At 37.6% G+C, this 25,590-nt stretch overlaps 1 pseudogene; it reads left to right on the forward strand.

Moving 5' to 3' along the window:
• The first annotated feature begins 8,805 nt into the window (after positions 1-8,805).
• Positions 8,806-17,423, forward strand: LOC103541527 (SLA class II histocompatibility antigen, DQ haplotype D alpha chain-like; annotated as a pseudogene).
• Positions 17,424-25,590: the final 8,167 nt, after the last annotated feature.

Consider the following 25,590-nt stretch of genomic DNA (forward strand, 5'->3'; position numbering starts at 1 on the left):
AAACTTCTAAATATAGAAAGAAAATATTAGCATACTTAAAGGGAGAAATAGAGAACAATACCATAATAATAGGGGACTTTAATACCCCACTTTCCTCAATCGGTAGATCATGCAGACAGAAAAACAATGCAGAAATATTGCCGTTAAATGACATGTTAGACCAGATAGACTTAAGAGACATATACAGAACATTCCATCCCAAAAGAACAGAACACACATCTTCTCATGTCCACATGGAGCATTCTCCAGGGTACAACATATCTTAGGCAAAAAACAAGTCTTAATAAATTTAAGAAGATTTAAATCATATTAAGCATCTTTTCTGACTAAAACAGTATGAAAGTAGAAATCAGTTACAAGAAGAAACCTGGAAAATTCAGAAATGCATGGAGATTAAACAACATGCTACTTCACAACCAATGGGTTAAAGAAGAAATCAAAAGAGAAATTTTAAAAATACCTTGAGAAAAATTTAAATGGAAATATAACACCAAAATTTATGGAATGCAGCAAAAGGAGTTCTAAGAGGAAAGCTGATAGCAAAAAATGCCTACCTCAAGAAACAAGAAAAATTTCGTATAAAAATCTGAGCTTTACACCTCAAGGAACTAGGAAAAGGAGAACAAAGGCAAAAGTTAGTAGAAGGTAGGAAGTAACAAAGATCAGAGCAGAAATCAGTGAAATAGAGATTAAAAGATTATAGAAAGCATCAATGAAACTAAGAGATAGTTCTTTGAAAAGATAAAAAAAAAAAAAATTGACAAAACTTCAGCCAGACTCACCAAGAAAAAAAAAGGACTCAAATAAATAAAATCAGAAATGAAAGAGGAAACATTACACTGACACCACAGGAATACAAAAGATTATAAGAGACTATTATAAACTATTATACACCAACAAATTGGACAACCTAGCAGAAATGGATAAATTTCTAACAATATAAAACCTACTAAAACTGAAGAAATAGAAAATAAAAATAAAGAAGTAGAAAATCTGAACAGACTAATTACCAGTAGAGAGATTGAATCAGTAACCAAAAAGCAAAAATCCAGGACCAGATGGCTTCACCCGTGAATTCTACCAAAACTTTAAAGAATTAATACCAATCCTTCTCAAACTCTTTCAAAAACTAGAAAACGAAGGAACACTTTCCAACTCATTTTACGATGCCAGCATTACCCTCATATCAAATCCAGAAAGGACACCAGAAGAAGAGAAAACTTTGTGCCAATATCCCGGATAAGCATACATGCAAAAATCCTCAACAAAATATTAGCAAACCAAATTCAACGATACTTTAAAAGACATCATACACTTGATCAATGGGATTTATTTTAGGGATGCAAGGATGGTTCAACATCAGCAAATCAATTAATGTGATAGACCACATTAACAAAATGAAGGATAAAAATCATATGAACATCTCAATAGATGCAGAAAATCATTTGACAAATTCAACATCCATGTATGATAAAAACTCTTAATAAAGTGGGTATAGAGGGAACGTATCTCAGAAGAATAAAGACTATATATGACAAGCCCGTAGCTAACATCACACTCAGTGACAAAATGAAAGCTTTTCCTCTAAGAGCAGGAATAAGACAAGGATGCTCACTCTCACCACTTTATTCAACATGTTATTGAATGTCCTAGCCACAGCAATTAGGAAAGAAAAGGAAATAAAAGGCATTCAAATTGGAAAAGAAACGGTAAAACTTTCACTATTTGCATTCACATATCGTATACAGAAAACCCTAAAGATGCCGCCTAAAAGCTGTTAAAACTAACAAATGAATTCAATAAAGTTGCAAGGTACAAATCAATATACAAAAATATGTTGTGTTTTTATACACTAATAATAGCCTATCGGAAAAAGAAATTAAGAAAACAATCTCATTTACAATTGCATCAACAAGAATAAAAAACCTAGGCATAATTTAACCAAGGATGTAAAAGACCTGTACACTGGAAACTATAAGACACTGGTGAAAAAAATAGAAGATACAAATAAATAGAAAGATATTCCATGTTAATGTATTGGAAGAATTAATATTGTTAAAATGTCCATACTACACAAAGCAATCTACATATTCAATGCAATTCCTATCAAAATTCTAAGGGCATTTTTCACAGAAATAGACCAAAAGATCCTAAAATTTGTATGGAACCTTGTAAGACCCCTAAGAGCTAAAACAATCCTGTGAAATAAGAATAAAGCTGGAGGCATCATGCTTTCTGATTTTAAGCTATATTCCAAAGTTATAGTAATCAAAACAGTTCAGTATTGGTATAAATACAGATACATAGGACAATAGAACAGAATAGAAAGCCCAAAAATAAACACATTCATGTGTGGTCAATTAATTTATGACAAAAAATCCATGAATACACAATGGGGAAAGGATAGTCTCTTAAACAAATGGTGTTGGGAAAATTGGGCAGCCACATGCAAAACAGTGAAACTGGGCCACTAATTTACACCATACACAAAAATTAACTCAAAATGGATTAAAGATATGAACATAAGACCAAAAATCATAAAACTCCTAGAAGACAATATAGGCAGTAAGCTTCTTGACTTCTGTCTGGGTAATGACTTTTTGGACTTGAAAGGAAAAGCAAAGGCAACAACAATCAACAAGAGGGACGATGTCATACTAAAAACTTCTGCTCAGCACAGGAAACCATCAACAAAAAGAAAAGGCAACCTACTGAATGGGAAAAAATATTTTCCAATCGTATATCTGATAAGGGCTTATGATTCAAAATATATGAAGAACTCATACAACTCAATAATGAAAAAACAAACAATCCAATTAAAAAACCAGCAAAGAGGGGCCGGCCCTGTGGTGTAGTGGTTAAGTTTGCGTGCTCCACGTCAGTAGCCTGGAGTTCACCGGTTCATATTTCAAGCACAGACCAACTCACTGCTTATCAAGCCATGCTGTGGCAGGCATCCCACATGTCAAATAGAGGATGGGTGCAGATGTTAGCTCAGGGTCAATCTTCTTCAGCAAAAAGAGGAAGCTTGGCAGCAGATGTTAACTCCGGACCAATCTTTCTCAAAAAAAAAAAACATGAGCAGAGAATCTGAATAGACATTTTTCCAAAGAAGACAGACAGATGGCCAACAGAAACATAAAAAGATGCTCAACATCACTAATCATCAAGGAACTGCAAATCAAAACCATCGTGAGATATCACCTCACACTTATTAGAATGGCTATCATCAAAAAGACAAGAAATAACAAGGGTTGGCAACGATACAGAGAAAAGGGAACCCTAGTCACTGTTAGAGGGATGGAAATTGGTGCAGCCACTATGGAATACAGTAAGGAGGTTCCTCAAAAATTAAAAATGAAACTACCATATGATTCAGCAACTCCACTCCTGAGTATTTATCTAAAGAAAACAAAAACACTAACTGGAAAAGATTTCTGCACCCCCATGTTCATTGCACCATTATTTAAAATAGCCAAGACATAGAAACAACCTACATGTCCATTCATAGGTGTATGGATGAACAAAATGTGGTATATATATATATATATATATATATATATATATATATATATACACACACACACACACACAATGGAATGTTATTCAGTCATAAAAAGGAGGAAATCTTGCCATTAGCGACAGTATAGATGGACCTTGAAGGAATTATGCTCACTGAAACAAGTCAGACAGAGAAAGACAAATACTGTACAATCTCACTTATATGTGGAATTAAAAAAAAAATAAAATCAATTCATAGATACAGAGAACAGAATGGTGGTTACCAGAGGTAGATTTTGGGGTTGGGGGAAATGGGTGAAAACGGTCAAAAGGCAAACCTTCCAGTGTTTTGTTCTGTTCTCATCTTATGGACAGTGATGCTATATGCTAGAAATGCCTGTAGGCACTCGCCTGGGCCTGTGGGAAGCTCCCACAGACACTTCCCCTTTCAGAACCAGTATTGTGGTTGGACTGGCCCTGTGGTTCTTATGATTACAAGACACCCTCATCAATGACCATCAGGAAACTTTAACAAAAAAGAGGTTTATTGTTCACAGGTCCTGGAGTGTACATGGCCTGTCTGGGGTCACACAGCAAGAGAGAGAGCACAGGCCTGGGATTCTGTTTTATTGGGGTCAAGGGTGAGGGGCCTAGAATTTCATGGGTTCAGTCTTTATTGGTCAATTTAAAACATAAGAGTGGGAATTAAAGCACAGTGATGCAATAAGGAAAAACAATAGGAAACATTGGCGTATATGAGGAAGCTATTTAGTTTAAAATTAATTTTGCCTGACCTTGTTTTTCCAGAAAGGCCTGATATGTCCTGTCAAGCATGCATTGTACATCTGCTTTAAACATTTACAATGTCCCAAAGCCAAGAGTGATGCCGCTAAAGATGGAAATGTTTCCTCCCTCTATATCAGTATTTCCTTAAGAATAAGCATTTCTTCCCAGAAACTAGGGGTTAATTACTGACCCATCATGCTCATCTTGTGACCATTGATCTGCTGACCACTAACCTACTGTGCTAGCAAAGCATCTTGTGATTGTCGTAAAAGAGAGATTCCTGCCATATGTGATGTATGCTTTTTGTCCCAAGATGATACATAATAGCTCTGTACACCTTGTTTCTTCAGAGTGCTTCTTTCCCCAGGGAAGGAAACCCGCAAGCTATAGTCTTCAAAAGCTGCCTCATATAATAAAATAACCCAAATTTTGATTTATAGATTGATTACGGGTTATTTGCATCAACAACAGGAAGGGAAAAACAAGTGGTCAAAGGTCAGTATCGAAGCCAACCAGAGATCTCTAAAACAAACGAAACTTCAGAGGTTGGGTGGCCTGACTCTTTATCTAGTCATGAAGCTGGCAATAGGTTTGTTAGAGATCGCTGTCTTTGAAGTAGATGCCTTGGCAATCAAAAACTTAATGTCAGACACGTACGTTATGTTGTGAAAATAAACTGTCACATGTTTATACTACATCTAAGTATAAAACGAATAAGTCCTGGAATGTAATGTACAGCATTGTGACTGTAGTTAACTGTATTGTATTTTTAAGTATTTTTTTTAAATTGTAATACATTTATCTTTTTCCAATTATTTTTTTGAGATCATAATGGTTTATAACATTGTGTAATTTCAGGTGTACCTTATTATTTACCAGTTTCTGTATAGACTGCATTGTGCTTACCACCTATAGTCTAATTTTTATATGTCACCATACATATATGCCCCTTTACCCCTTTCACCCATTCCCCAGCCCCCTTCCTCTCTGATAACCACTAATCTGTTATCTTTAACCATGTGTTTATCTTCCACATATGTATTGTATTTTTGAAAGTTGCTAAGAGAGTAAAACTTAAAAGTTCTCAGCACAAGAAAAAAATGTGTAATGATGTGTGGTGATGGATGCAAACTAGACTTATTATGGTGATCACTTTGCAAAATATACCAATATCAAATCATTATGTTGCATATCTGAAACTTACATAATGTTACACAGCAATTATATCTCATAAAAATCATTATTTTCAAAAACCGTCGGGGGCTGGCCCTGGTGCATAGAGGTTAAGTTCAGCTCACTCTGCTTCAGAGGCCTTTGGTTCCCAGGGAACTGGACACTACATTACATCACTTACCACTGGCCAGGTTGAGGCAGCGACCCACATACAAAGTAGAGGAAGATTGGCAACCTGTTACCTCAAGGCTAATCTTCCTCAAGCAAAAGGAGAAAGATTGGCGACAGATGGCAGCTCAAAGCGAATCTTCTTCAATAAAATTGTAAAACGTCAGACACAAGAAGGTACATATTTTAGAACTCGATTTACATCAGCAAAACTAATATTTAGTGATATAAATCAGTTCACAGGTTATTTGCAATGAGGGTAGGGAGAGATTGAGCACAAAGGGGCAGAGGTAACTTCCAGGGTGATAGAAATATTCTATGTCTTGATCAGGAAGGTGTTTACACAGGTGTCTATATTTGTCAAATATTATTGAACGGTACACTTAAAATACAATAAAAGCTGTTGTATGTAACTTATATCTCAATAAAGTTGATTTGTAAAAATAACATAATCTACGATAATATATCAGGCAAATAAAAGGAAATTAGGAGTTATGATCACAGTTAGCATTTAGAACAGAACATATTAAATAAGATTAAGATGGACATTTTGTGATGCTTAAAGGCCACAATTCACAAAGAGCGCATAACATTTATTAACATCTATGCATCAAATAGTATAACAGACACTTAAGTAAAAGATTTAATTTCAACACGAGAAGATTGTTAGACATCTCAGTCAGTCAAAGACAATAAAGTAGAAACGACAGTAAGGACCTAGAAATGTGAAAGAACATAACCAATAATGTAGAGTTTATACATATATTTTCAACTTGGTACACCTGTTATAGAGAAAACATTTTCTTTCCATGTGCTCATGAGATATTTATGAACATTGACCATATATTAGGTCACAAAGAAAACCATTATAAATTCTATAAAGTAGAAAGAATACAAACAATATTCTCTTGTATACAGTAGAAATGAAAAATAATACAACAAACAAACAAAAAGCTCTAAATGCCCTTTGGCTTAGAAATTTAAAAGCTTCTGAAAAGTAATCCTATTTCAAAGGCAAAACAGAAAATAAAAATTATTGATTTCTGCAGAAATTGAAATGAAAATGAGATGTGCACTGTGGTGTGTAACTAAAGCAGTGTTTAGTATAAAATTAATGACAGCCTTACATATGTATATCAATAATCGAATTTCCAACTCAAAAGCTACAAAATTAATGAGACATTAAACTGAAAGAGAGAATACGAAATTAGCCTGAAGCAGCTGGCTGTGTCATCCTCCTCTGCCCCAATTTCCTGAGTCTGCTCTCTGTGTCAGAACACAAACCTCTCCCTTCACAGCAGACACTGGATGTGACTATCCTTTCTGCTGAGGGGCTCTAGTGTTATTTTGAGCTCCTTTAAATCGTATCTTGATTCTGGATTGGTAGAAAATTACTCTTCTTATATCCAATCTCACAGCCCCCAGGAAGAATTTCACAAAGATGGAATTCCAGAGAAGAAGCTGCCCTCCACTTTGTAGAAAATTGTTTTTCCTGCACCGTGAGTGCATTCAACTCAATCTGCTTTGCATTAAAGAGGGTCCTTAGGCATCTGCAAAAGTAGCTTTCCAAAGATGAAGCGGAACAGGTGAGAAAGAGAACTAGCGGCCTAGACAGATCTAACAGAATGACCAATGTTCCCACATCTCAAAGGTGAGAATTAATAAATGACTTTCTCAAGTGCACAGACAGGGAAAGAGACCAAATGGGCCGCGGGTGCATCCCCTGCCTCTTCAGCCTCTCTGTTCAGTGTGCACTCAACCTTCTCAAGCTCTGCCACATCTCAGGTGCAAGACCGTCTCTGTCCAGATATAGCCATGGATTTTTTTTTGGTAATGGGATAGTTTTAGAGAAATTCCCCAGCAAGTATAATTTAGAATAAACTTTTATTATTCTAAACACAATTTTATGATATTTCTCTGTTTGAAATATTTTTCAAAATTTCCAAACTTCACACATTTGTGGATTACTTTTCTCTAGTATTGTCAGTTTTGAAACATTAGAATTCTACTCGTGTTACCATTTGTATTTTTAAAGTTCTGGTTAAATCACAATTTAAATTTTCTAGGTAAAATACTTTAAATACATATGTTGACATTTGTTTAAAAATATGTAATTTTAAAAAAACAATTGCTGACCTAGCCCTGATGGCCTAGTGGTTAAAGTTTGGCACACTCGGCTTCAGCAGCCAGGGTTTGGTTCCCTGGTGTGGAACTACTCTTTCTCCCCATCTGTCAGTAGCCCTGCTCTGGCAGCAGCTCAAACAGAAGAACTAGAATGACCCACAACTAGAATATACAACTATGTACTGGGGCTTTGAGGAGATAAAAAAAAAGAGAGAGAGGAAGATCGGCAACAGATGTTAGCTCAGGGCAAAGCTTTCCAAGCAAAATAAATAAATAAATAAAAACAAAATAAAATAAAAAATTGCTTTTAAGGTTTTTATTTAAGATTCTTTTTTTTCTTGATTAATGCTAAGTTAAGATTTCTGTATAAAGAATGTTCCTGATAAGTACATTAGGACTGGAGAGTTCCTGGGAAGAGAACCAATCACCACTGGAGCTGAAGAACATCATCTGTCTCCAAGAAGTCAGCTCTGTAACCTGATTCAGATGAATTAAGAGCTTCAGTTCCACTCAGCAAGCTTTTGTTTATTGGACACTATAACCTCAGCACAAAGTCCTCATCAAATAACCTATTCAGTTTAGCTGAAGTGTTCCCTTGAGCTATGGTGAGAGCAGATCTGGGCACACAGAGGGAACTTTGCATATTTTTCCGTGGAAATTATCAGGGAGCAGTTTATGTAAAACATTCATTTAAAGCAACTAGTGCATGACATAGGAGTAGTTGGTGTCAAGAATTGGTAGGAATGATATTTAGTGAAAAACAGGATCATTGTCTTTGCAAGGTCCATCTGCTTCATTAACTTTATCATTGTGAGATGACATATGACTAGATATCACTACACAAGTCTTTGCATCAGAATAACATGCTCGGTGATTATAAAAAGATAACTTAAATTCTCCAAGTTTATGTCTTTTCATCTGTAAAATTCTGAAAAATTTTTTGTGAGAGCAAGTCATAGTCCCTTGGGTGTTTGCAATTCAACAGACCTTAGTTCAAATCTCCCTTGAGAAAGCTATGCTGTGCTTTCAATGGGGAAAAAGTAAAATGGTGACATGACGGTGAGTAAGAGGAATTAATTTCAAATATGGAGGCACTCCAGCTGTCACACACCAAACTCACTTATATACACTCAAAAGCCAGAGGATACTTGTGGTAAATTTCAAAAATAGTCACAAGTTCTTTGCAGCTCATTCTATCAAGAAATATAATCTGTAACCCACCTCTTAATTTGAGCTGCTACTGTGACTTGCCTTGACTAACAGAATGTAGGGGAAGTGACGTTGTGAGTCCCAGTTTAGACTCAAGAGGCCCTGCATTTTCTCTCTTGCACTAGGGAGCCTTCCAGCACCTGTGAATAAGCTTCAGTCAGCCTGCTGGATGATGAATCCACATAGAGAGAGGCCCAGCATCCCAGCTGAACCAATTGAGGCCACAGACATGTGAGCCCAGCTTAAACCATAAAGAATCCCAAGTGGGCCTAGAACAATTTGATGTTTTACAGATTCATGAGAAAATAATGAATCATTGTCTGCGTCATTAAGTTTTGGAGTCTATTGTTAGATACAAAAACCTGACTGATGCAACACTCTTCAAAGAAATTCTATTTTCCAGTGATTTCTTAGTGCCTTTGTGGTTCACAGGCTCCCACATACCTATACTGCCACAGGAAGAAGGTTAGATAAATGAGGGAAAAGTTATAGGCTACCATAACAATTATCATTATTAATATTTGTCATACATAGTAATCATTTGGGAATACTTGCTATGTGTCAGGCACTGTATTTAAACCTTATAATTTGTACTTATTTATAATTTCATGTCATCATATTAAATATCATGTAGTAAACTTCATCCCATTTTATAGAAAAGAACTCTGAGACTCACATATTTTGAGTGACTTGCCTAAGGTGATGCAGCTGATAAAATCAAAAGCAGTATTGAATTCTTATTTATTTGGTTACAAAGCCCATCTTTTTTTTTTTTGCTTTGCCACTCTGAACTCTGTTATTACTATGAAGCACCTTTAACTACTGCAAGATGGTGGAGGACTTGGCCTTTGTAGTCAAACCTCACCAATGCATAATAACTAGGATGGTATCAGGGCAAAGTACTTGAAAGTCAGAACTAAAGAATTTGAAAATACGCAGATTACAAAAGACTATTACACATGTTAATTAGAACTAAAATGAGTTCTGTCTAAATAATTCTTAGGGGGCTCTCAATGATGTAACATATAACGACACATCCCATTTATAATGACAGTTTTAATTATGCAATCAATGATATGTAAATCAGTACTTTTCAAGAAAATTGTTGGACCAAGTTATATTTAAACTCCAAATTTCATTTCCACCATTAATTTATAAAAGGGTCTTTCATTTTCTTTTTAGAGGAAGGTAACAAATTAGTTTTGTCAAAAGGGTACACTACTCCTCTATCTGAGTCTAATTCACTAACAATTTTACTTTATATTAAAATTATGACCTGAAGACAGAAGCAACAAGAACAAGGCTCATTGTGTGATTGCTGGATGAAGCAGGAAGAGTCTCCTGTCAGGTTAAAGACAAGAGCTCATCTACCATCTCTTAATTAGTGACAGTGCCTTGCTTGGGTTTTCCCTTCAACTCACAGGATGGGAGATCTGAGACTGGACCTTTAATTACCCATTCAAGATACAATTCTGATCTTGCATGTTTAACATCCTAACTTCCTAATCTGAGTTGAATTTTTTTAACTATTATATAAATATGTAAAATTCTAGAGCACCATCAAGAAAGGTTTTGTTCATTTGCCAAAATCTTGAGTAATATCTGCAAGATATAAGGCAGGTAAGTCTAGATCCAGGAAAAGTACAGAAACGTGTTATTTAATGCACAAAAAGTATGGTAAAGGGAGTACATCTCAAGTGGACCCTTAAAAACCTTCTTGGTTCACAATGGCAGAGGCTAGAAAGAATGATAAGGCCACCTATAGGGCCAAATATCTGTCCTACTTATGTTAGGGCACTGCATTCTGAATCCACAAGAGGAGATTCCCTCCCCACTCTGTGGCTTGCCCTTGTCACATTTCTGCTCTACCACTTAACAGCTATGCGACCCTGGGCAAATTCCTTCACCTCTCTAAGCTTAAATGTCCTCCTTATAAAATGGAGATGATATTAAAGTATGACAAGCATATTTAAAGACCCTTAGGAATTTTTCATTCCCAGTACAGTATATCGATATTTCTCACAACAACCTAAAGAGGTGCTGTTAATGCCTCTAGCCAAAGATCACCAGGAACACACCCATGGCTAAACAAGTTAGTTTATTATTCATTGCAGTGAGGGAGAAAACTCACCGTGGGGAATCAAGGGACATCTCAGTAAGAGAGATTTGGAACCAAAGAAGCATAACTAGTAGTACGTGTCTATTACGAGAATTATTGCAAGGAATTAATTTACACAATTTTGGGGGTGGACTAGGCAAGGCCAAGATCCATAGGGCAGGCCGCCATCAAGGAGTGCAGGCTGGAAATCTCAGTCCAGGTTGAAGCTGCAGGCTGCAGTAGAATATCTTCTCCATCAGGGAGGTGTCAGCTCAGCTCTTGAGACTCCAACTGATTGGATCTGGCTCACCTAGGATAACCTCTCTCACTTAAAGTCAACTGATTATGGACTTCAATCGCATCTACAAAATACCTTCAGAGTAAACCTAGATTAATGTTTGATTGAATAACTGAGGACTATAGCCTAATCAATATACAAAACCACAAATATTGCAGGGTGTAGGCTTGTGTTAGGTTATTTTGAGAAGGCTCTAAGAAAGAGGGACTTTGCCTTTCATTGGATTCTGTGAGGAAGTGGGTAGTGGGGTAGGATAATTCTATAATTGGGCATCATTACAAATCTTACCTAGAAGAACAAAGACTATACTGAGGCTAAACTATAAATAGTAAAGAAGGAGCAGTCATTCATTTTATCTGCGAAAGAGGTATGCTCAGCCATTTTTATGGTTTGGACAATGTTCGTGTTTTGTTTGTGTTCAGACATGATTACTGAGTGGCCTTGTTTTCTGTCTTGATCCATCATGGTCACAATGTGGCTGTCTGATGCTGCTGTTCTATGAAATTGTTTATGTCCAGCAGGAAAACACCAAAACCAAACTGTGAGTACCAGGCCAGCTCCTGGTACCACCAAGGCCTAGTTAATAGTACCAGGAAGCTCTCAGATGCCAGAGGGTTTTCTCACCTGTCTTTACAGTCTCTGTCACCATAAGGTAAGTGCTGAGAAACTGAAGTGTAGCTAAGAGGGACAGGGTGGTTGATTCTAAATGGACATCCCATTAATTTGTGGCTTCCATAACATACAGAAAATTGATTCTTCTGAAAAAAATAAGTGTTCCTCTAATGACTACCTTTAGCTTTAGCTCAATCCCTAGGCCCTCACAAATATCTGGAATTCTAATGTGGCACGATAAAGAATATGAAAAGATCCAGTAGGTTAAAGGAAGAAAACCAATTTTCTAAGTAACAGAAATTCCTTTCATTCCAACTCAACATTTGGCTTGACATTCTTAAATTAAAAAATAAAAAATAAAAATCGTAGACCGAGCCATCCAGAAATTTCTTTAATGTAATCAATGTCCCCAAATTTCCTTTCAATGTACAGGGTTTTTCTGATTGGCCAGAAGCTGATCTGGCAGGGTTTGGTTTGGGTGTCTTTACATTTCCTTCTCAGTTCAGACCGCGCCACTGCTCTACAACTCAGAACAGCAACTGCTGAGCCCACCTTGAGAAGATAATCATCCTAAACAGAGCTCTGGTTCTGGGGGCTCTAGCCCTGACCACCATGGTGAGCGCATGTGGAGGTGAAGACATTGCGGGTGAGTGCACAGTTGAGGGATGTGGAGACTAGACTTCGGAAATAGGAAACTGGAAGGGAAAAAAGATAGAGATAGAGAAATAGTGGAGACTTTTCAAAGGCATTCTAAATATTAAGCAGATCTAAAAATTATGGTCTTTCTTACTTTAGGAAATTAGAGTCCCAACCCACTCTCTCTGCTGCCTGTGCTGTTGCAGAGTTCACCAAGGACTTTATTCTGTTTCTGTTATTGCACCCAGTGAATATAGCTTGGGGAGCTCTATGGCATTCATTCCTGATTGCCTCCAAGATTAAGGATGCTTTCACAAGTGGATGTGTTTTTACTAAAATTTCAGGAACTATTGCTCCCAAATTTCTCTGAACTACTTTTGAAGCTTTTTATATAATTCCCCTATAGTTTATCTTAGGATAAATAGTTCCATGAATTACATAGACTACGTAGATATAAAGAAGAATGACCTTTTCTTTGTCTCAGATTTACATACATTTCCATGCTGGGAATTGGCACAGGTGGGGAGTGGGTAAGAGAGCTCAGCTGAATGTCTTTAGACAAATCATTTTACCACACTGTCCTCACTTAATCTCAGTTACCTCATAAGTGTCACCTCATGCATAATCAAATATAATAGGTATATAGATATGCTTTCTAAGTAATAAAGACATATAAATGTCAACGATCATTCCTATTTTTTATTATTACTATTATAAGTGTAGTTTCATGTTCTTCTTTAGTAAAGTAAGAAATATCTTTATTATTATTTTAAAATTGAGAATTTTATGATGAAAAACTTGGTGAATTATGTTATTCTCAAATCATCAGCCCAAATTACCTAACTTCCACTTCATCTAAGGGAGGCCTATAATAGTAAAACTGAGCCAGCACAGAGTAATTATTTGGTCCCTTAGGCCCTTGACCTGTGCTGTCCACCTCTTTCTCCCCTCTCTTCACATGTTCCTTTATCCTCATTTCCTTCCAGAATCCATCGCTGGCTCTTTTCTTTATTGATTTATTCACATGAAGAGTGAATTTGTAAAAACCAAAGTAGAAAAGCCAAATAGTTGAAAGGGGAAGTGAAATGAAAGTTACTTTAATTTTCAGCAACTTTATTAACCTTGACGGCTCCCATATAATTGTGTTTGGTAGTGGAAGTTCCACCTTCTTCTCCAGAGCACTTTCAGATTTCCTTTCTTCAATGTTATACCAGAGTGCCCTGCTCAGGGTCGACTTATCCATTAGGAAGAGTGGGCACAGTGCTGAGAGTCGGTGATACTTGTAGGCCTTCATGAACATGATTTAATTTATTTTAAAATTAAAAGAAAAAATGAACTTTTAGGTAAAAAAAATATTTTTTAATCCAGCCTGAATAACCTTTGTCTTAAAACAACACAATTTTTAATATTTTCCTGGAAGAAGGGATCCACAAAAGCAACAGCGCTCAGGGCTCACAAGTCATCATGCAGTTCTGGTCACTGCTGATTCTGACTGTCATGCGTTCTGCTACCTCTGTGTCTGTCAATCTTCCCTACAATCTCTGTGATTCTCAAGAATAGCAATTGACATTCAATACTCATTTTGGAGCACACAGCGAGATAAGTTTTGAGGATTCAAAGATGCTGTCTGACCCCTAGAAGGTGCACAGATTAATGATGAAAAAGATATGATACAGGAAAGCAGAAGGACCATTGCTGAGCAGGACAGCGGACCCAGGGAGGCTGAAACTATAAAAGAGAATTGGGTCCCATTGGCAATCAGCAGTGTGATGTTCTTCATCAACAGTAGGCAGCCCAGGACAAGTACCAGATGAAAAGAATAATCACATATATTCATGTCTGAAAAAAGAGTTGAGAAGATTCATTGCAAGGATAAGGAGGCTTTGTTGGAGACCCTTTTAAGTGACAACTGAGGGAGTCATGCTGGGTAGGGAAGATAGTAAGCTGGCTCAGGAATGGACCAACTTGGAGAGGAGGACATTGGGATGGAGGGGTTGGAGGTCTTAATGTAGTTAAAAACATGCTTAATGAGAGAACTTAGCTAAAATGTTAGTAATTGAGTAGGAACTTCAAGAATGAACTAGATTTTTCTGAGACATCCTAAAAGATAATTTCATTTCAGGGAGAAGAACAGACCCCTGCAAAGAACAAGAAACATGAAAGGACAGTATAATTTTGTTTGGTTGGCAGATGAGTTAGTTGCAGAAGATGTTGAATTGTAAGGCTGTTGATTTTACCATCACAGAACTCACCACAGTATACAATATGTAGTCTTTTATTCACCCGACTCTCCAACTATTCAATAAGCTCCTCGAGGGCAGAGACCACACCGGATTCATGTTTGACTCCCTGCTCCTCACGATGTCTGAATCCCTTGTTGATGCTCAGTAAATGAGGAAGGAAAGAAAGAGGTAATGGCAAAAGTCTCATACATGTCTTAACAAAACTATCCAGTTAGGATCATTTGGGTGGAGTCATACTGTGCTAGCTGCCATTCTGCTTTGGCACCCTCTGATAATTGCATTGTCCCTTTGAGAGAAAGGGCCATGGTTTACCTTGAGTCCCCCATGAATATAAGTGTTGAGTCAGAAAAAGGAGAGGTTTAGTAACGACTTTCAAGAAAAAAAAGAAGAGTGAGAAATAACAGAAATTGAAAATCTAATAAAAGTTCTATTTTTTCTTTCAGAAGGAATCAGTTGCTCTCCTTTAACAATCACTAGTTAACAAAACAGAGACCTTAGAAGCATTGTTTCTTTTTTATATCTTTTGTAACATTGTTGCTATCCTTGTCATAATCTTTCTCATACCCTACAATAGTTAGAGCAAACTCTTTTAAAATAATAAGATCCTGTGTGCTTTTCCTTGGCAAAAAAAAAAAAAAGAAAAGAAAAAACAAAATGAGGAAGAAATCCCTGTGTAGAAAATGTTCTGCTCTGAGCCGGTCCTGAGGGGAGAGGAAACATAATGAGCGTGTTGTTAACTGATGAAAGGATTAAGTGAGAGATAAAAGTTATGAAGTAGAGGGAAGTAAACTGAATCTCTGTGGAAGAAAGCTAACACCCTGATAGTTAATTCACTTCTTCTTTCATCCCATTACAAGCTGTATCATAAGCCAAGAGTGTGCCAGGCACTGAGCTAGGCACACAGCGAATAGCAATAAGCACGGCCTGTGAAATTCCGCCCTCCTAGAACATACATTATATGGAAAGACAGACTGGATTCTAACTGGACAGCTACCAACACTGAGTGGGAAGGAATCAGGTGCTGGGAACTTTTCCTAGAAACATCCAAAGATGAGGCCCATAATATTTGAAAGTCAATTTCTTCTGTCACTTTGTTTAATGAGGTTCTTTCCTCTCCCTCTGTTTTCCACCTACCTGCTCCTCACTTTCATTCATCAGCTGACCACTTTGGCTCCTATGATACTAACATCTACCAGTCTTATGGTCCCTCTGGCCAGTACAGGTAGGAATTTGATGGAGATGAGATGTTCTACGTGGACCTGGAGAAGAAGGAGACTGTGGCGGCTGCCTGAGTTCAGCGAGTTTGCAGGTTTTGACCCACAGGGTGCACTGAGATGAGTGGCTATGGCAAAACACAACTTGGACATCTTGATAAAATGTTACAACTCTACCACTGTTACCAATAGTGTATATAAATCATTCTCCTTCCCTTTATTGAATCTATCCCTTAGTACCAGGCCTCACTCCCTTCTTCCCTAGGGATAGATACTCAGCCTTCAATATTCTATAAAATTATCTCCTTTCCAAGGAACCCTCAGATCTTCTCGTAGTAATTACTGTACCCTCATCCTCTCCCATCCCAAAAATCACTACTTCCATGTAATACTAGGATCCTTACTCCCTAACACAATCCTTGAGTCCTTCAAAGAGGGGTCCCGTAGACCTCCTACCTTAACAAGCACACCCACAGAGAGAAGGGCACAGGGATAAAGTGCAGGCAGTGTATATTGTTTCCCAAGCAGAAGGGAAACAAGAACTCTTCCAGTATCAAATGGGGAAATGTTGGCTGGAGGTCTCCTCCAGGATGCAGTGTGGAATCTCAGGGCAAAGCTATTCACATTCATACTAGGGCTGTCTCCTCACCATAGAGGTTCCTGAGGTGACTGTGTTTCCCAAGTCTCCTGTGATGCTGGGTCAGCCCAAAACCCTCATCTGTCTTGTGGATAACGTCTTCCCTCCTGTGATCAATGTCACATGGTTGAAGAATGGGCACTCAGTAACAGAAGGTGTTTCTGAGACCAGTTTCCTCCCCAAGAGTGATCATTCCTTCCTGAAGATCAGTTACCTCACCTTCCTCCCTTCTGCTGACGATATGTATGACTGCAAGGTGGAGCACTGGGGCCTGGATGAGCCATCTCTGAAACACTGGGGTATGTATGAGTTCCACTCCTTTTGGAGCCTTCTTTTCTATGTCAAGTCCACAACATCCTGTCTTTTAGCTTCTAAATCTCATGGCCCAAAGCTTGTTTTCCATGCTTCAAAGATTCCTAATCATAGACATCACTCTCCTGCCTAAACCCATTGCCCTAAGTCTTTGCAGAACCAAACCCCAGCCCACTCCATCCCACATACCCGCACAGGAATACCCTGTATTCTGATCTCCACAACTTCACTTTCACAGAACCTGAGATTCCAACTCCTATGTCAGAGCTGACAGAGACTGTGGTGTGTGCCCTGGGGTTGGCTGTGGGCCTTGTGGGCATTGTGGTGGGCATCATGCTCATCATCCGAGCCCTACGCTTAGCTAGCTGGTGCCTCCAGATACCAAGGACACTTGTGAGTTGCGCCCTAAAAGGGAAGGGAAGGATTCAGATTTGTCAGAACTGGGAGCTGGAGACACAATAAAAAAGGATGGACAGGAGAGGAATTTGTGAACACGAATGTGCTTGAAAAGTAAGAGAATTGGAAAAGGGCATGATGATGGCACGGGAGCACCATAGGACACATCAACCTCATGTCTGTCCTGTTGCAGTTATATTTCCCGTCTTCAAGAGCAGAAGAGTGGATGTGCTAGATGACTCAGCACTATTTTCTGGCCCATTTCATCATATTCCTTCTCTTCTTCAATGTTTTTCCTCTAATCTCTTCCCTGGGACTCAATGTGCCATACTCTTTGGAATTCTCCCGATTGCCTGATTATTTTTTCCTTCCCACTTGTTACCTACTATGGGATCCTTGGGATATTCCACCCAGTTACCTAAGCACTAGTGACTCTGATCCTCCATGGAAGCAATAAATTTCTCTTTATGAGATCTCTTATTAAAATTTTTCCTGTCTTACATTCTCAAGGATAGACCATATGTTGGGAAACAAGGCAAGCCTCTACAAATTAAAAAAAATTGAAATAATAACAAGCATCTTCTCCGATCATAGTGCTATAAGGCTAGAAATTAATTACAAGAAAAAAGCTGAGAAAGGCACAAAGATGTGGAGACTAAACAACACACTACTGAACAAGCAATGGATCATTGAAGAAATTAAAGAAGAAATTAAAAAATACCTGGAAACAAATGAAAATGATAGCATGCCATACCAACTCATATGGGATACAGCAAAAGCTGTATTAAGAGGAAAATTCATCGCAATACAGGCACATCTTAACAAACAAGAAAAATCCCAAATAAGCAACCTTAAAGTACACCTAACTGAACTAGAGAAAAAAGAACAAATTAAGCCCAAAGTCAGCAGAAGGAGAGAAATAATAAAAATCAGAGCAGAAATAAATACTATTGAAATGAAAAAGGCAGTAGAAAGGATCAATGAGACAAAGAGCTGGTTTTTTGAGAAGATAAATAAAATTGACAAACCACTAGCCAGACTTACAAAGAAAAAAAGGGAGAAAGCTCAAATAAACAAAATCAGAAATGAGCGAGGAGAAATAACAACAGACTCCACAGAAATACAACGGATTATAAGAGAATACTACAAAAAACTATACGCCAACAGAATGGATAACCTAGAGGAAATGGATAAATTCTTGGACTCCTACAATCTCCCAAAGCTCACTCAAGAAGAGGCAGACAATTTGAACAGACCAATCACAAGGAAAGAGATTGAAACAGCAATCAAAAACATCCCAAAGAATAAAACCCCAGGACCAGATGGCTTCCCTGGGGAATTCTACCAAACTTTCAGAGAGGATTTAATACCTATCCTTTTCAAGCTATTCCAAAAAATTAGGGAAGATGGAACACTTCCTAACACATTCTATGAGGCCAACATCACGCTGATACCAAAACCTGACAAGGACACCACGAAAAAAGAGAACTACAGGCCAATATCACTGATGAACATAGATGCAAAAATTCTAAACAAAATTTTGGCAACCAGAATTCAGCAATTCATCAAAAGGATCATACATCATGATCAGGTGGGATTCATACCAGGGACACAGGGATGGTTCAACATCCGCAAATCAATCAACGTGATACACCACATCAACAAACTGAGGAATAAAAACCACATGATCATCTCAATAGATGCAGAGAAGGCATTTGACAAGATCCAACAGCCATTTATGATAAAAACTCTGAACAAAATGGGCATAGAAGGAAACTACCTCAACATAATAGAGGCCATATATGACAAACCCATAGCCAACATCATACTCAATGGGCAAAAACTGAACGCCATCCCCCTGAAAACAGGAATGAGACAAGGATGCCCTCTATCACCACTCCTATTTAACATAGTACTGGAGGTCCTTGCCAGAGCAATCAGGCAAGAAAAAGGAATAAAAGGAATCCAAATAGGGAGGGAAGAAGTGAAACTCTCGCTGTTTGCAGACGACATGATCTTATATATAGAAAACCCCAAAGAATCCATTGGAAAACTGTTAGAAGTAATCAACAACTACAGTAAAGTTGCAGGGTATAAAATCAATTTGCATAAATCAGCAGCATTACTATAATGCTGTAATGAACCAACAGAAAAAGAACTCAAGAACACAATACCATTCACAATCGCAACAAAAAGAATAAAATACCCTGGGGTAAATTTAACTAAGGAAGTGAAGGACCTATATAATGAAAATTAGAAGGCCTTTCTGAGAGAATTGGATGATGACATAAGGAGATGGAAAGACATTCCATGCACATGGATTGGAAGAATAAACGTAGTTAAAATGTCCGTTCTACCTAAAGCAATCTATAGATTTAACGCCATCCCAATCATAATCCCAATGACATTCTTTACAGAATTAGAACAAAGAATCCTAAAATTCATATGGGGCAACAAAAGACCCCAAATTGCTAAAGCAATCCTGAGAACAAAGAACAAAACGGGAGGCATCACAATCCCTGACTTCAAAACATACTACAAAGCTACAGTAATCAAAACAGCATGGTACTGGTACAAAAACAGGTGCACAGATCAATGGGACAGAATTGAAAGCCCAGAAATAAAACCACACATCTATGGACAGCTAATCTTCAACAAAGGAGCTGAGGGCATACAATGGAGAAAAGAAAGTCTTTTCAACAAATGGTGCTGGGAAAACTGAAAAGCCACATGTACAAGAATGAAAATTGACCATTCTTTTTCACCATTCACCAAAATAAACTCAAAATGGATCAAAGACCTAAAGCTGAGACCTGAAACCATAAGGCTTCTAGAAGAAAATAGAGGCAGTGCACTCTTTGACATCAGTATTAAAAGGATCTTTTTGGACACCATGCCTTCTCAGAGAAGGGAAACAATAGAAAGAATAAACAAATAGGACTTCATCAGACTAAAGAGCTTCTTCAAGGCAAAGGAAAACAGGATTGAAACAAAAAAACAACCCACTAACTGGAAAAAAATATTTGCAAGTCATCCATCCGATGAAGGCTTAATATCCATAATATATAAAGAACTCACACAACTCAACAACAAAAAATCAAACAACCCAATCAAAAAATGGGCTGGAGGCATGAACAGACATTTCTCCAAAGAAGACATACGGATGGCAAATAGGCACATGAAAAGATGCTCATCATCGCTGATCATCAGGGAAATGCAAATCAAAACTACACTAAGATATCACCTTACACCCATTAGAATGACAAAAATATCTAAAACTAATAGTAACAAATGTTGGAGAGGTTGCGGAGAAAAAGGAACCCTCATACACTGCTGGTGGGAATGCAAACTGGTGCAGCCACTATGGAAAACAGTATGGAGATTCCTCAAAAATTAAAAATAGAACTACCATACAATCCAGCCATCCCACTACTGGGTATTTATCCAAAGAGCTTGAAGTCAGCAATCCCAAAAGTTCTATGTACCCCAATGTTCATTGCAGCATTATTTACAATAGCCAAGACATGGAAGCAACCTAAGTGCCCATAAACAAATGAATGGATAAAGAAGATGTGGTACATATATACAATGGAATACTACTCAGCTGTAAAACAGAACAAACTCATTCCACTTGCAATAACATGGATGGACCTTGAGGGAATTATGTTAAGTGAAATAAGCCAGTTAGAGAAGGATAATCTGTGTATGACTCCACTCATATGAGGAATTTAAAATTATGGACTAAGAACAGTTTAGTGGATACCAGGGGAAAGGTGGGGTGGGGGGGGCGCACAAAGGGTGAAGTGGTGCACCTACAACATGACTGACAGACATTAATGTACCACTGAAATTTCACAAGATTGTAACCTATCATTAACTCAATAAATAAATAAATAAATAAATAAATAAATAAATAAATAATTTTCCTGTCTTCCATCTCAGGGATGACTAGAACCATGGTCCCTTATGCTTTAGGCTGATTTAATCTCATTTTCCAAATCATCTTTCACACCTAGTAACAGAGGAATAACCAGGTATAAACTGATAATATTTTGACATCTTAGTTAAGGTTAATATTTCTCTCTTCCTTGTCTTCCTACACTTGGCCACTCCCACGCCCTGCCCTCCAATTCAGACATCAATGAAGGTAACATACACCATAAGCCCTTGGTGTAGTTTGTTATAGCAGAAATACAGAAACCAAGAAATAAGTCTGTATTTATTTATTTATTTATTTTTTTATTGAGTTAATGATAGGTTACAATCTTGTGAAATTTCAGTTGTACATTATTGTCTCTCAGTCGTGTTGTAGGTACACATCTTCACCCTTTGTGCCAACCCCCCACCCCATGTTTCCCCTGGTAGCCACTGATCTGTTCTCTTTGTCTACATTTTTAAATTCCTCATATGAGTGGAGTCATACAGAGATTGTCCTTCTCTAACTGGCTTATTTCACTTAACATAATTCCCTCAAGGTCCACCCATGTTGTTGCAAATGGAATGATTTTGTTCTGTTTTGCAGCTGAGTAGTATTCCATTGTATATATATACCACAACTTCTTTATCCATTCATCTGTTGATGGGCACTTAGGTTGCTTCCATGTCTTGGCTATTGTAAATAATGCTGCAATGAACATTGGGGTGCATAGAACTTTTGGAATTGCTGACTTCAAGCTCTTTGGATAAATACCCAGTAGTGGGATGGCTGGATCGTATGGTAGTTCTATTTTTAATTTTTTGAGGAATCTCCATACTGTTTTCCATAGTGGCTGCACCAGTTTGCATTCCCACCAGCAGTGTATGAGGGTTCCTTTTTCTCCGCAACCTCTCCAACATTTGTTACTATTAGTTTTAGATATTTTTGTCATTCTAATGGGTGTAAGGTGATATCTTAGTGTAGTTTTGATTTGCATTTTCCTGCTGATCAGCGATGATGAGCACCTTTTCATGTGCCTATTTGCCATCCGTATGTCTTCTTTGGAGAAATGTCTGTTCATGCCTCCAGCCCATTTTTTGATTGGGTTGTTTGATTTTTTGTTGTTGAGTTGTGTGAGTTCTTTATATATTATGGATATTAAGCCTTCATCGGATGGATGACTTGCAAATATTTTTTTCCAGTTAGTGGGTTGTTTTTTTGTTTCAATCCTGTTTTCCTTTGCCTTGAAGAAGCTCTTTAGTCTGATGAAGTCCTATTTGTTTATTCTTTCTATTGTTTCCCTTCTCTGAGAAGACATGGTGTCCAAAAAGATCCTTTTAATACTGATGTCAAAGAGTGCACTGCCTCTATTTTCTTCTAGAAGCCTTATGGTTTCAGGTCTCAGCTTTAGGTCTTTGATCCATTTTGAGTTTATTTTGGTGAATGGTGAAAAAGAATGGTCAATTTTCATTCTTGTACACGTGGCTTTTCAGTTTTCCCAGCACCATTTGTTGAAAAGACTTTCTTTTCTCCATTGTATGCCCTCAGCTCCTTTGTTGAAGATTAGCTGTCCATAGATGTGTGGTTTTATTTCTGGGCTTTCAATTCTGTCCCATTGATCTGTGCACCTGTTTTTGTACCAGTACCATGCTGTTTTGATTACTGTAGCTTTGTAGTATGTTTTGAAGTCAGGGATTGTGATGCCTCCCGTTTTGTTCTTTGTTCTCAGGATTGCTTTAGCAATTTGGGGTCTTTTGTTGCCCCATATGAATTTTAGGATTCTTTGTTCTAATTCTGTAAAGAATGTCATTGGGATTATGATTGGGATGGAGTTGAATCTCTAGATTGTTTTAGGTAGAATGGACATTCTATGTTGAAATAAGTTTGTATTCGTTTTAATACAGCCTTTAAAAGTTATGCCAGACAAGTTAGGGGAAAGGAATTTTGAACCTCAAAAGTACCAAATGTCAAAATTTGGATACTAAAGTCAAAATTTTTTCCCCAAACTTTAAATTTATGAAGAATGAATGATAATAGTAGAAGCTTTCTTCTCCCCTCCCCACTCTTGAGGAGATAAGAATTCTCTAGGCAGGAAAAGAAATGTCCTTTAGAAAAGCATTAGAATAAGACAACAATGCAGGTATCTGAGAAGGACCATTAAATACCTTGTCCTTACTGAGGGTTAGTAACAACAGGAAAAGGAATGGGGGTAAAAGCCACAGACATATTTAGGATCCCTAGAACAAGGGTTTACATCACCTCTTAGAAGAAGCCCTGCTAGATAACCACATAGATTTTCCTGTGCCACCTGGCATGTCAAGGACAGTAGAATGAATATGGTTGCAGGATGTTTCTAGGAAGATAAACCTAAGTCAGTCTCACAGAATCCCTGTGCCTCCCTGTGTGCCCTGGGAAACAGCCAAACACCCATCTCCCCAGCCCCCTGCCCCTCACCCCTCCTGGCTAAGGAAGGCAGGAGCCCATGAGAGTTAAATCCCACGAGGGGCAACATTGTTGAGACAATGTAGCAGCAGCTATGGTGCTGCATCCTCCTCTATATTCACTGTCTCCTACTGGAAACTTCTAAAAAGGGAAAGGATCATGAGATGACATTCTCTGGTTCCCCTCAGTATGTCCAAGACCACACTCTTGAGTCTATGTGTGACTTGACTCGGAGTCATTTTGTCCTTTGAAGTCGCTTTAGGCACTTTGCTTCATTCTTTCCACTCTGCAAATACTGTGTCCATACACTGCATCTAGGATGGTATTATTTAATGTATGAAGCTAATCCTGTCCATGCCATCACCATCAGTGAGCTAAAAATATAATTAGGGACAAAAGACAAAATATTAACACATAACTGGTACAGATAATTTGATGCAAAGAACTCTATATCCAAATCCAGGACTCAGTAGTTTATGGCTAGTATTTTAAACTTTATAACACTAGCTAAAGTGTCTAACATTTACGAGCTATGTTTTTCTCATCCATATCGTGAGAGTGATAATACTTTCCTTGAAAATCTATTGACAGAATTTGAATAATCTCCATATATAGGCAGTGCTTTAAAGTATACAAATACCTAAAGAAGCATTGCTGGGTATATTCATAAGTAATTTATTTAAAAGATTGAATCATATTATTAAAAAAAATCACTTGTGCTTTTCTGAGCCCTTAATAACTTAGGAGATTCAAACAAGGAGCAATGGATGAATTTCTTTTCATATGTTAAATGGAGAAGTTTCTCCTTTCTTGAATGAGAGAGGCTGATATTGAGTTAGGCTAAGAAAATGGAGAATAGTGGTCAGTGCCAGATGATTGGTGAAGGGGTTGCTAAGAGAACTCTTAGGGAAAGAAGTTACAATATATGACTGGGATTTTACTGTCTAATAAAATATATGTCCCCTCCATATGGCCCATAAATTTTTAGTCAAGTTATGTTATATGCAACAGATCTTTATGCATATCTAGTCTGGGGAGAAGATAGGGAAGATGCCAGGAGAAAAAGCTATGATGTAAAAGTAAGAGAATAATTAAAAATGCAGACTTGGAATTAGTAAATGCAGGGAATGTTAACCAGAGATGATCATTATAATGCAGGTAAGAGAGCACAGAGGATTTTCCAGGCAGTGAAACTACACTGCATGATACTATAATGGTGGATACACATCACTATACATTTGTCCAAACCCATAAGAAGCACAACACCAAGAGTGAACTCTGCTGTTAGCTATGGACTTTGGGTTATAATGATGTGTCAATGTAGGTTCCTCAGTTGTAACCAGTGCACCACCGCTCTGGTGGGGAATGTTGACAGTGCGGGAGGCTATGTAGGATGAGGGCAGGGGAGATATGGAAAACCTTTTTTACCTTCTGCTCAATTTTACTGTGAACCTAAAACTGTTCTTAAATAAAGTGTATTAAAAAAGAAAGCAAAAGATCAGTCATTATGATCCCAAATGTATAAAATAAAAATTTTAGTGTAAAAAAAATGTAGGTCACCTGAAAATCCACAAATTTGCTGAGAAGTGTTTTCAACAATAGTATTTCAAATAGATCTTAGGTAAATTTCAATGATTCATGGGGTGAGAATCCAGCATTTTGAAGGTGGTGTGTGTGTGTGAGGAATTTGCATGTGTGTGCATGTATGTATGTTATTGTCATCTAAGGGTTACACTGAATGGCACTATGATCAGTGTCCCAGAAATATACAAAAGCTGCCCTATTCAGGCTCCATCCCCATAAAGTACTGAGAATAGCAAATTTA

This window comes from Equus przewalskii, chromosome 19 (genome assembly GCF_037783145.1).
Source record: "Equus przewalskii isolate Varuska chromosome 19, EquPr2, whole genome shotgun sequence".
NCBI lineage: Eukaryota > Metazoa > Chordata > Mammalia > Perissodactyla > Equidae > Equus > Equus przewalskii.